General features: G+C 44.7%; 1 protein-coding gene across 1 annotated transcript in view; it reads right to left on the bottom strand.

Annotated features, from left to right (window-relative positions):
* Positions 1–12,412, bottom strand: part of MUC4 (mucin 4, cell surface associated) — a 245,720-nt gene that overhangs the window by 72,089 nt on the left and 161,219 nt on the right. The window lies entirely within an intron of this gene.

The following is a 12,412-nucleotide window of genomic DNA, read 5'->3' as shown; positions in this document are numbered from 1 at the left end:
ATTTTCTATATAAGCAGCACATTAGAGAGGTGTCTGGAGAGGTATTATGCAAAGGTATTCTTTGTAACTTGTTCATGTTTTCAATTTGTTTGTTTTTGTGTTCTTTTTCTTTGTTTAATAATTTAGTTGTTGTAATTTTATTTTTTTTTTTGCTTAAGTGTCAATTTGTCTGGTCCATCTTGTCAGTTAACTAAAGGTACATTTAAATGCTGTCCCTATAAAGAAGAAGATGAATTCTTACCTCTCCTACTGCCCACTCCCCTGTAGAAAATTGCCCAGCTAACGTCTCCTGAAAAAACACTTTCGATTTTGGGAGTGTCCAAGTATCCTCAGATGAGCTCCTTGGTTCTTCCCACCCCACCAACATCTGTGTCACTATAGAACACAGTAGTGACATTGGGGCTGTCAGAATAAGTAACTGAGCCCAGCAGATGAACAGGAAATCAATGTAACTGGAAGTATTGGTTTCTGAGAAACCAGAGGTTTTTTTTTTTAATGTAGCAGGATTTGCGGGAAAGGTAAGTATTCACTTTCTTCTTTATAGGGACAGCATTTATGGTAATTGCACTTTTAGGTAAATGGGTTGCTTTTGGGTACCGAATAGAAAAATTGGAGCTTAAAAAGACTATGTATAGTACTTTTGTATGTATTGTAATTTACTGTATGTTTAGAAAAAAAATTAAAGTTTTGGTTTTAGTATTTCTAGATGAATAAATATGAATATAGTGCATATGAATATTGCATGTTTACATTTACAGCCAGGAGGTTAAAGTGTAAGAGCCTTCACATATTTACCAGACTGATCTAACTGCTCTGCTAAAAAAAAGAAAAAAGCATTTACAGAGCTGCAGCAATTTCTGCAATACTAACCCTATCCCTAGGGCTGTCCAGACTCACTAACTTCTTGTCAAGTAACCCTGCTTTCCTAGAATGCACATCAGGCCTCCCTGGATTCACAGGAGAGTACCACAGAGATCAGCACCACATCATTATTGCAGCATTCAGGACCTGCCAACTGCTGGGGGAATAAAAGGTACAAGGTGACCCATTATGTCATGTGGCCATACCAAAGAATGCATACAAATATACTGTATACAGTTGGTCTTTAATAACTCTAGCACAAATTTACACACAGAATTAATATTTCAGAGTAGTGACCCATCCCTCTCCCTGCCTTTTTCAGTTTATACAGGGCTGCATGGAGTTTCAGTTAGAGAAAGGCAGTCTGATACAGCATTCCTGTCATATAACAGTAGATATTTACATATCACTTCCAGCACAGATCCCCAAAACATGGAGCTGAGTTTCTTATGTGGGTGGAGTCATTCAATTCATTTCTTTTTGCCTGTTTTAGGCTTTTATACCACCCTACTGCAACCTTAAAGCCTACATAGCAGAGTCAGTAAAGCCATATCTAGCACTGATGAGTGTTAGTAAAAAGTCTGAGACAGCAGTATGTAAGTTGGCAATATAGCCTCTGTAAAATGATGGCTATGTCTGTGCTATACACCAGTGGTTCTGGATGCAATGATAGCTAAAAAGGGCAAAATGGAATGATTTGTATGGCTATGCCCACTTAACCATAATCAGAGGCAACCTCCCCCTCCTTCCCTATTCCCCCCCACCTCCCCCCCTTTCCCCATTCCTTTCCTCATTGACACGCCATGCTTCCTGCTAAAGCTTGGACCCACTTATATAAACCACCTTTCATATTTGTTTAAACAGTGGAATCTGCCACCTGTTCCTATTATTTCAGGAACAGGCAACACTTCTCTTTTTGCTTGCAATTAGCACTGCTGTTATTATACCATAGGTGCGGCACAGGCGCTTCCCCCTCCCTCCTCCGGTTGTTTGGGGGCAGTTTGTGTGTGATACCTTGTAAGGCAAGTTGGTTCAACACCTGCTCCTTAGGGGGGGTTGGTCCACCGCCTGGGAAGCAAAGGAGAAAGGGGAGGGAACCCCTACAACACATCATGGTCATCTGCAAACATTGGAAGCAACCTGACTGGTAATTACACTTAATATGAAAATGTTTATGCACATATATATAAATTTCTTGTTTTACCTGGTGCTTCTTTGAAAGATTGTGATACATGTTTACATCTTCACAGTTGTTAGTCATCTGTCCTCTGAAGAAGACCCATCGGGGTTGAAACGCGTCAGGACTTTAATGCTAATGCAATATAATTTGATCTTGTTGCTTGGGACACACTGTATTGTATGAGCTACTGGATTGTATACCATTGTATACTGGATTGTATATTGTCGCCGGCTTCCCCCTTCTTTTAACTATTGTTGTACCATTTTTTGTACTAATAAAAACCATATTTGATTATTCTATTACTTTCTTGAAGTACATATCATTGGCTGCATTAAAGCCCTGTTTAGGGGGGTTTTGTGTGTTTTTTCAGAGGCAAGCTCCTTGTTTTGGGGTTTTGTGCTGGAAGTGAGGACATTTTAAATACCTTTTGTTATTAGAAAGTAATGTTGTATCTCACAGTACTTTAAGATCCCTTTCACACTGGGGCATTTTTCAGGCGCTTGTGGGCTAAAAATAGCACCTGCAGCCCCAGTGTGAAAGCCAGAGTGCAGTGCGCTTGCAGGACGTTAGAAAAAGTCCTGCAAGCAGCACCTTTCACCGCTCCTCCACCGCTCCTGCCCATTGAAATGAATGGGCACCGCTGCTGGAGCACCTGCAAAGCGCTTCGGCAGTGGTGCTACATGGGCGCATTTAACCCTTTATTCGGCTACTTGCCGGGGTTAAAAGCGCCCCGCTAGCGTCCGAAAAGTGCTGCTAAAATGACGGCAAAGCCCTGTTAAAACTAGCCCACCCGTCCTAGTGTGAAAGCAGCCTTAAGGTTGACTTTTTGGTTCATTTTGTACCACCTCACTGCACTCTAAATGGTTTTACTATTCTCCAGAACGACAGTCTGAAAGCAAATACTTTCTTCTCTGCTTTCTCTTTAGAAGACCAAAAATTCAATGTCATTGGTGAGCCCTGCATTAAAGATTTTCTATAAATAGGAAAACTATGTAAACTTATCAATTTGAAAAATACATAACATTTTTTTAAAAATCATTTTAAATCATACATAGAGCATCATCACCTCAAAGCATCTTAAAATGGAAATTATAATGGTTTTATATCAGTTTTATGTTAGTTTTTTCTTAAAAAAACTTGTTTTATAAATTAATATTTAATACAGTGGGGCAAAAAAGTATTTAGTCAGCCACCAATTGTACAAGTTCGCCCACTTAAAAAGATGAGAGAGACCTGTAATTATCATCATAGGTATACCTCAACTATGAGAGACAAAATGTGGAAACAAATCCAGACAATCACATTGTCTAATTTTTGAAAGAATCTATTTGCAAATTATAGTGGAATATAAGTATTTGGTCACTATCAAAAGTTCATCTCAATACTTTGTTATATATCCTTTGGCAATGACAGAGGTCAAACGTTTTCTGTAAGTCTTCACAAGGTTGTCACACACTGTTGCTGGTATGTTGGCCCATTCCTCCATGCAGATCTCCTTTAGAGCAGTGATGTTTTGGGGCTGTCGCTGGGCAACACAGACTTTCAACTCCCTCCAAAGATTTTCTATGGGGTTGAGATCTGGAGACTGGCTAGACCACTCCAGGACTTTGAAATGCTTCTTATGAAGCCACTCCTTCGTTGCCTGGGCAGTGTGTTTGGGATCATTGTCATGCTGAAAGACCCAGCCACGTTTCATCTTCAATGCCTTTGCTGATGGGAGGAGGTTTGCACTCTCATCTCATGCTACATGGCCCCATTAATTTCATGTACATGGATCAGTCGTCCTGTTCCCTTTGCAGAGAAACAGCCCCAAAGCATGATGTTGCCACCTCCATGCTTCACAGTAGGTATGGTGTTTATTGGTTGCAACTCAGCATTCTCCCTCCTCCAAACACGACGAGTTGTGTTTCTACCAATCAGTTCTACTTTGGTTTTATCTGACCATATGACATTCTCCCAATCTTCTTCTGGATCATCCAAATGCTCTCTAGCAAACCTCGGATGGGCCCAGAAATGTACTGGCTTAAGCAGGGGGACACGTCTGGCACTACAGGATCTGAGTCCCTGGCAGCGTAGTGTGTTACTGATAGTAGCCTTTGTTACGTTGGTCCCCGCTCTCTGCAGGTCTTACACTAGGTCCCCCGTGTGGTTCTGGGATTTTTACACACCGTTCTTGTGATCATTTTGACCCCACGGGGTGAGATCTTGCGTGGAGCCCCAGATCGAGGGAGATTATCAGTGGTCTTGTATGTCTTACATTTTCAAATTATTGCTCCCACAGTTGATTTCGTCACACCAAGCTGCTTGCCTATTGCAGATTCAGTCTTCCCAGCCTGATGCAAGTCTACAATTTTGTTTCTGGTGCCCTTCGACAGCTTTTTGGTCTTCACTATAGTGGAGTTTGGAGTATGACTGTTTGAGGTTGTGGACAGGTGTCTTTTATACTGATAACAAGTTCAAACAGGTGTCATTAATACAGGTAATGAGTGGAGGACAGAGGAACCTATTAAAGAAGAAGATAAAGGTCTGTGAGAGCCAGAAATCTTGCTTGTTTGTAGGTGACCAAATACTTATTTTCCACCATAATTTGCAAATAAATTATTTCAAAAATCAGACAATGTGATTGTCTGGATTTGTTTCCACATTTTGTCTCTCATAGTTGAGGTATACCTATGATGACAATTACAGGCCTCTCTCATCTTTTTAAGTGGGAGAACTTGCACAATTGGTGGCTGACTAAATACTTTTTTGCCCCACTGTACATGACCAATAATCTCCAGGGCACTGTAGGTTAGCTAAAGAGACAACACAGCAGTAGTATTTTGCCCTGATACCAGAAATGCAGCCATCCAATAAGGGATAAGTCACTTTGATAACTTAGTTGCATATGTAAATTGTAACAGTTTTTTTTTTTTTTTTTCAGCAGACTAAGATATCACCTCAGTATGTGAAAAGGAGATACGAGCCTCACCTGCTAGCCATAAACCTGATAAGTGTTGTCATACAATAATTTTCTTTTTTCTGTAGCAAAGATGTACAGCACTTTTTGGTTTCACATGAATGATCGCTGAGTGAAATGTACAAGAATTAAGTACACCTGTAATATATATACATATATACACAATAAATATAAATATAAATATATATATATATATATATATATATATATATATATATATATATATATATATATATATATATATATTTTTTTTTTTTTTTTTTTTATTTAATATATATATATATATATATAGTGGGGACGGAAAGTATTCAGACTCCCTTATATTTTTCACTCTTATATTGCAGCCATTTGCTAAAATCATTTAAGTTCCTTTTTTTTTTTCCTCATTAATAGACACACAGCACCCCATATTGACAGAAAAACACAGAATTGTTGACATTTTTGCAGATTTATTAAAAAAGAAAAACTGAAATATCATAAGGTCCTAAGTATTCAGACCCTTTGCTCAGTATTTAGTAGAAGCACCCTTTTGATCTAATACAGCCATGAGTCTTTTTGGGAAACATGCAACAAGTTTTTCACACCTGGATTTGGGGATCCTCTGTCATTCCTCCTTGCAGATCCTCTCCAGTTCTGTCAGGTTGGATGGTAAACATTGTTGGACAGCCATTTTTAGGTCTCTCCAGAGATGCTCAATTGGGTTTAAGTCAGGGCTCTGGCTGGAGCATTCAAGAACAGTCACGGAGTTGTTGTGAAGTCACTCCTTCGTTATTTTAGCTGTGTGCTTAGGGTCATTGTCTTGTTGGAAGGTAAACCTTCGGCCCAGTCTGAGGTCCTGAGCACTCTGGAGAAGGTTTTCTTCCAGGATATCCCTGTACTTGGCTGCATTCATCTTTCCCTCGATTGCAACCAGTCGCCCTGTCCCTGCAGCTGAAAAACACCCCCACAGCATGATGCTGCCACAACCATGCTTCACTGTTGGGACTGGATTGGACAGGTGATGAGCAGTGACTGTTTTTCTCCACACATACCGCTTAGAATTAAGGCCAAAAAGTTCTATCTTGGTCTCATCAGACCAGATAATCTTATTTCTCACCATCTTAGAGTCCTTCAGGTGTTTTTAGCAAACTCCATGCAGGCTTTCATGTGTCTTGCACTGAGGAGAGGCTTCCGTCGGGCCACTCTGCCATAAAGCCCCGACTGGTGGAGGGCTGCAGTGATGGTTGACTTTCTACAACTTTCTCCCATCTCCTGACTGCATCTCTGGACTCAGCCACATTGATCTTTGGGTTCTTCTTTACCTCTCTCACCAAGGCTCTTCTCCCCCAATAGCTTAGTTTAGCCGGACGGCCAGCTCTAAGAAGCGTTCTGGTCGTCCCAAACGTCTTCCATTTAAGGATTATGGAGGCCACTGTGCTCTTAGGAACCTTAAGTGCAGCAGAAATTTTTTGTAATCTTGGCCAGATCTGTGTCTTGCCACAATTCTGTCTCTGAGCTCTTCAGGCAGTTCCTTTGACCTCATAATTCTCATTTGCTCTGACATGCACTGTGAGCTGTAAGGTCTTATATAGACAGGTGTGTGGCTTTCCTAATCAAGTCCAATTAGTATAATCAAACACAGCTGGACTCAAATTAAGGTGTAGAACCATCTCAAGGATGATCAGAAGAAATGGACAGCACCTGAGTTAAATATATGAGTGTCACAGCAAAGGGTTTGAATACTTAGGACCATGTGATATTTCAGATTTTCTTTTTTAATAAATCTGCAAAAATGTCAACAATTCTGTGTTTTTCTGTCAATACGGGGTGCTGTATGTACATTAATGAGGAAAAAAAATTAACTTAAATGATTTTAGCAAATGGCTGCAATATAACAAAGAGTGAAAAATTTAAGGGGGTCTGAATACTTTCCGTCCCCAATATATATATATATATATACATATATATATATATATATATATATATAAAATATATAATATCTATTGACCACTTGTACGTGATCCTGCATTTCTGGGTTTGGGGCACGCTGGTGGCCTGTTCCCGCTGTGATTAGACGCAGCGCAAGCTGATTGACGGGTACGGCGGACTCGATGCTTTGTTACACAGGAAGAATGTAAACAAGGCAGATCGCTGTTCTGTCACTACAGAAGACACTCTGCTAAGCAGGGGCACCGATCCATGCCTTCTCCTAGTACAAGCACCTCCCCCACAGTAGTAAAGCACAGGTCAGGCACACATCGAACCCTTTGATCTCCCCTGATGTTAACCCCTTCCCTACCAGTGTCATTAGTACAGTAATGCCCTGTACACACAATCGGACTTTCTGACAACAAAATCCATTGGATTTTTTCTGAAGGATGTTGGCTCAAACTTGTCTTGCATACACACAGTCGCACAAAGTTGTCGGAATTTCCGAACGTCAAGAACGCGGTGACGTACAACACGTACGACAAGCTGAGAAAAATGAAGTTCAATAGCCAGTTCTGCTTTTCTGCTTGATTCAGAGCATGCGTAGCACTTTGTACGTTGGAATTGTGTACACACGATTGGAATTTCCGACAACGGATTTTGTTACCGGAAAATTTTAGATCCAGCTCTAAAACCTTGTGTGTCGGAAACTTCGATGGAAAAAGTCTGATGGAGCCTACACACGGTCGGAATTTCCGACAACAAGCTCCGATCGCACATTTTTCGGGGGAAAGTTCGATCGTGTGTACAGGGCATAACAGTGCATATCTTTAGCACTCTATTAGTGTCACTGGTCCCCAAATGTGTCAAAAGTGTCAGTTAGTGTTCCGACTGTCTGCCACTGCATTCCTGGCTTTATTATTAGTCTGAGAGTGGCTGTGAATCAGGTCACGGGGTGCAGGGAGCTGGGCAGCACAGGATGGGCCAGTCGCCATACAATGGTGTAAATGGTCATGGAGGTCTGCAGTTAGGAGGGCTTCTCTCCCTCTCTCTCTCTGCAGTCCTGCCATGTAAGATTCTGACTGAGTCTCCTGTCTGCCTCTGGAAGTGCTGTCCTGGCTCCCCTGTTATGCTGTGTACTTCTGTGGGTTTGACAGTCATTTTTTGTCTCAGACTCAAAGGCTCCATGCATGGAGCTCATAAATGGTCGTTCTGCGATTTTATCAGTGTTTTGTATTGCCGTCAATGCACATTTAGCGGCGCTAGCTTTTAACCGCGTTTCTCTGCCTCTACTTAAAATCAATGGTTCCCTATGGGAGCCCAATGATTTGAATAGAAGTCGCCACCACAAGTCTGATCCTCATGTGCGACTTGTGTGCTGAGGATGAAGGGGAACCCCCGCCACAATGAAAAAAAAGTTGACGTGGGGTTCCCCCCTCAGACAATACCAAGCCCTTCGGTCTGGTATGGATTTTCAGGGGAATCCCCTTCGCCGAAAAGACAGTGTGGGGGTCCCCCCCCCCAAAATCCATACTAGACCCTTATCCGAGCACCAGCCCGGCCGGTCAGGAAAGGGGGTGGGGACGAGCGAGCGCCCCCCTCCTTAACTGTACCAGGCCGCATGCCCTCAACATGTATCTTCTGCTCTTTTGCCGCTCTTTTGCTAGCAGTGGCCCAGTCCTCTCTGTTGTCTTCTCCCCTCTGCTCTTCTTCTGATGTTGACACAACGCTCTCTCCCGCTGTAATGCCGGGTGCGCGTTGCGCAACGACTTATATAGGCATGGGGTGTGGTCACCAGGCAATGTCATCTGGTGACCCCGCCCCTTATGACGTCACCACCCGAGGTATGATGGGACTGTGATGTCATAAGGGGACGGGGGTCACCTGATGACATCACCAGGTGATCACACCCCATGCCTTTATAAGTTGATGCGCAACGCGCACCCGGCATTACAGCAGGAGAGAGCATTGTGTCAACATCGGAAGAAGAGCAGAGGGGAGAAGACGAAGAAGATGACCGGGCCACCGCTAGCAAAAGAGCGGCAAAAGAGCAGAAGATAGCGAAGGAGACCGGCAGAAGAACCGGAGAGCGGGAGAAGACACCGGAGACCCGGAGAAGAGGCTGGAGACCGCAGAGAAGAAGGAAGAGACCCCGAAGTCGGAAGAAGACCCCGGAGCTGACTAATAAACTACTTAAAAAACCTGTGTAGTGTGTTTTATTTTTGACACTTTTCCCAGGTGAATGGGTAGGGGTACGATGTGGGGGGCCGGGATCTGGGGGCCCCCTTATTAAGGGGGGCTCCCGGATTCCGATAAGCCCCCCGCCCGCAGACCCCGACAACCAACGGCCAGGGTTGTCGGGAAGAGGCCCTTGTCCTCATCAACATGGGGACAAGGTGCTTTGAGGTAGGGGGGCGCAGCACCCCCCCTGCCCCGAAGCACCTACCCCCATGTTGAGGGCATGTGGCCTGGTACGGTTAAGGAGGGGGGGCGCTCGCTCGTCCCCACCCCCTTTCCTGACCGGCCGGGCTGTGTGCTCGGATAAGGGTTTGGTATGGATTTTTGGGGGATCCCCACGCCATTTTTTCGGCGAAGGGGGTTCCCCTTAAAATCCATACTAGACCGAAGGGCTTTTTATTGTCTGAGGGTGGGAACCCCACGCCAATTTTTTTTTCATTGTGGTGGGGGTTCCCCTTCATCCTCAGCACACAAGTTGCACCGCAAGTCGGATCATCATGATGGTGCAACTTCTATTCAAATCAATGGGCTCCCATAGGGAACCACTGATTTTGAATAAAGGCAGAAACGCCGAACGAGGCTTAACACTCTTTTTACAGCGTTAACCCTCGTTTAACACCTTTTACCGGTGTCTGGCGTTTCCAGTACTGCTCTTGAACGCAAATTTCTGGCGTTCAGAAAAAAGCCCAAAAACTCCACTGCTCATTAAAGCTAAAAAACGTCCATGTGTGCATGGACACATAGGCTAACATAGAGTGGAGTTTATGGGCTTTTAAAAAAAACGCCCAAAGGCCAATAAACTGCAGTTTATCAGCTCCAGTGTGCATGGAGCCTAACTGTGTCTACTGTCTGCCTTTGGAAATGCTGTCTGAGCTCACCTGCGACTGCTTCTGAAGTTAGTGGAGGAAGGCAGATGGGTCTTAACCACTTGCCGACTGCCTCACGACAATATACGTCGGCAGAATGGCACGGGCAGGCAGGATCACGTACCTGTACGTGATCTGCCTCCCGCGGGTGGGGGGTCCAATCAGACCCTCCCCGGTGCCAGAGGCAGCCGGTATTTGTTCCCGGGCGATCAGAGGTGAGGGGGAGGCCATCCATTCATGGCCACCCCCTCGCGATCGCTCCCGGCCAATGAGATCATTCCTCTGCCTCTGTAATATAAACAGAGGCAGAGGAAGTGATGTCATCTCTCCTTGAGCCGGTCTTTTCGTTCCGGCGCCGAGAAGAGAAGACATCAATGTGAGTTTGCACAACACTACACTTAAAGTAGAACATGCAAGCACACTTTTCACCCCCAGTCACCCCCCGATCACCCCTCGATCACCCCCCTGTCACAGTGACACCAATAGCAGTTTTTTTTTTTGCATTGGTGTCAGTTTGTGACAGTTATGTGTTAGGGCAGTTAGGGTTAGCCCCCTTTAGGTCTGGGGTACCCCCCTTTAGGTCTAGGGTACCCCCCTAACCCCCCCAATAAAGGTTAACCCCTTGATCACCCCCCGTCGCCAGTGTCACTAAGCGATCGTTTTTCTGATCGCTATATTAGTGACACAGGTGACGCTAGTTTATTACCTTGTAAAGGTTTAACCCCTAATTGCCCGGCGGTGATATAAGTTACGTTTTTAGGGTCAGATAAGGTCTGCGTCGCACCAGGCAGTGCCAGGTTAGCGACAGTACCGCTAACACCCACGCACACAGCATACACCTCCCTTAGTGCTATAGTATCTGAACGGATCAATATCTGATCCGATCAGATCTATACTAGCGTCCCCAACAGTTTAGGGTCCCCATAAACACAGTGTTAGCGGGATCAGCCCAGATACCTGCTAGCACCTGCGTTTTGCCCCTCGGCCCAGCCCTGCCCAGCCCACCCAAGTGCAGTATCGATCGATCACTGACACTTACAAAACACTAAGCACACATAACTGCAGCGTTCGGAGAGTCAGGCCTGATCCCTGCGATCGCTAACAGTTTTTTGGTAGCGTTTTGAATCAGTCACTAACAGTCAGGAGCTTTTTTGCCTGTGAGTCTCACTAGTGTACCCCTAAATTTAGAGCCCAAAATGGCAAATCGAAGGTACACTAGTGAAGAGGCCTACACGTTTCTGAGCATGACACATAGTGAAGAGGAAGTCACTCATCTGTCAGATTCAGGCTAAGAATACGATCCTGTAGAGGACAGCGGCTCCATGACAGATAGCTCTGACGACGGAGTTGTGGTCCCTGCCAAAGTCAGGCGTACCAGACCCCAAACTTCTTCTTCTGTCCTTGATGTGCAAGAACCGCAGGTCCCTCGTATGGAGCAGAGCAGTACTAGCGCCGCTATTCCTTCTGGTGAACTGGCAAGCACCAGCGGCCTAGTACACCCTGGTCGTACATCCAGCACTGCAGTAACACTTGGTGATGTGGCGAGTCCCATAAGTGCAGTTCAAGCTGGCGAGGTGGCAAGCACTAGTAGTGTCCCGCTGCCACCAAGAAGACGAACACAGGCCCGTCGTGCCCATAGTGCCCTTTCTGCTGCATTCGCCAATCCGAATTGGGAACCCACCACTTCTGCAGCACCCGTACTTCCCCCATTCACTGGCCAACCCGGAATTCAGGTGGAAACAGTTGATTTTACGCCACTGGATTTTTATTCGCTGTTTTTCACCGAAGATCTCTATAGATCTATTGTGGACCAAAGCAATTTATACGCTGGTCAACACATCGCCACTATTCCCAAGTCCTCCCTTGCCAGAGATTGGAGACCAATTACGGTCTCCGAATTTAAGATCTTTCTGGGCCTTTCCCTCAACATGGGCATAACCAAAAAGAGTGAGTTGCGGTCATATTGGTCCACTGACCCAATTCACCATATACCCTTGTTCTCTGCCTCCATGACCAGGACACGATACAAGCAGATTTTGCGGTTCATGCACTTCAACAACAATGAACTCTGTCGTCCTTGTGGAGACCCTGAATACGATTGGCTCTACAAAATTCGGCCCCTCGTAAACCACTTCAACCAATGTTATGCAGACTTGTTTACTCCCCATCAAGTTGTCTACGTTGATGAGTCCCTGATTAAATTTTCTGGCCGCTTGTCATTCAAACAGTACCTTCCCAGCAAGCGTGCCAGATACGGGGTCAAGATGTATAAGCTCTGTGACAGGGCCACAGGCTATACATGTAGTTTTATGGTTTACGAGGGCAAAGATAGTCACGTACAGCCGACAAACTGCCCTGACTACATAGGAAGCGCTGGCAAGATTGTGTGGGACTTGGTGT

This window comes from Aquarana catesbeiana, linkage group LG04 (genome assembly GCF_042186555.1).
Source record: "Aquarana catesbeiana isolate 2022-GZ linkage group LG04, ASM4218655v1, whole genome shotgun sequence".
In the NCBI taxonomy this organism is placed as follows: Eukaryota; Metazoa; Chordata; class Amphibia; order Anura; family Ranidae; genus Aquarana; species Aquarana catesbeiana.
Note: the sequence above shows the minus strand (reverse complement) of the source record. Positions and strands in the feature narration are given on the sequence as shown.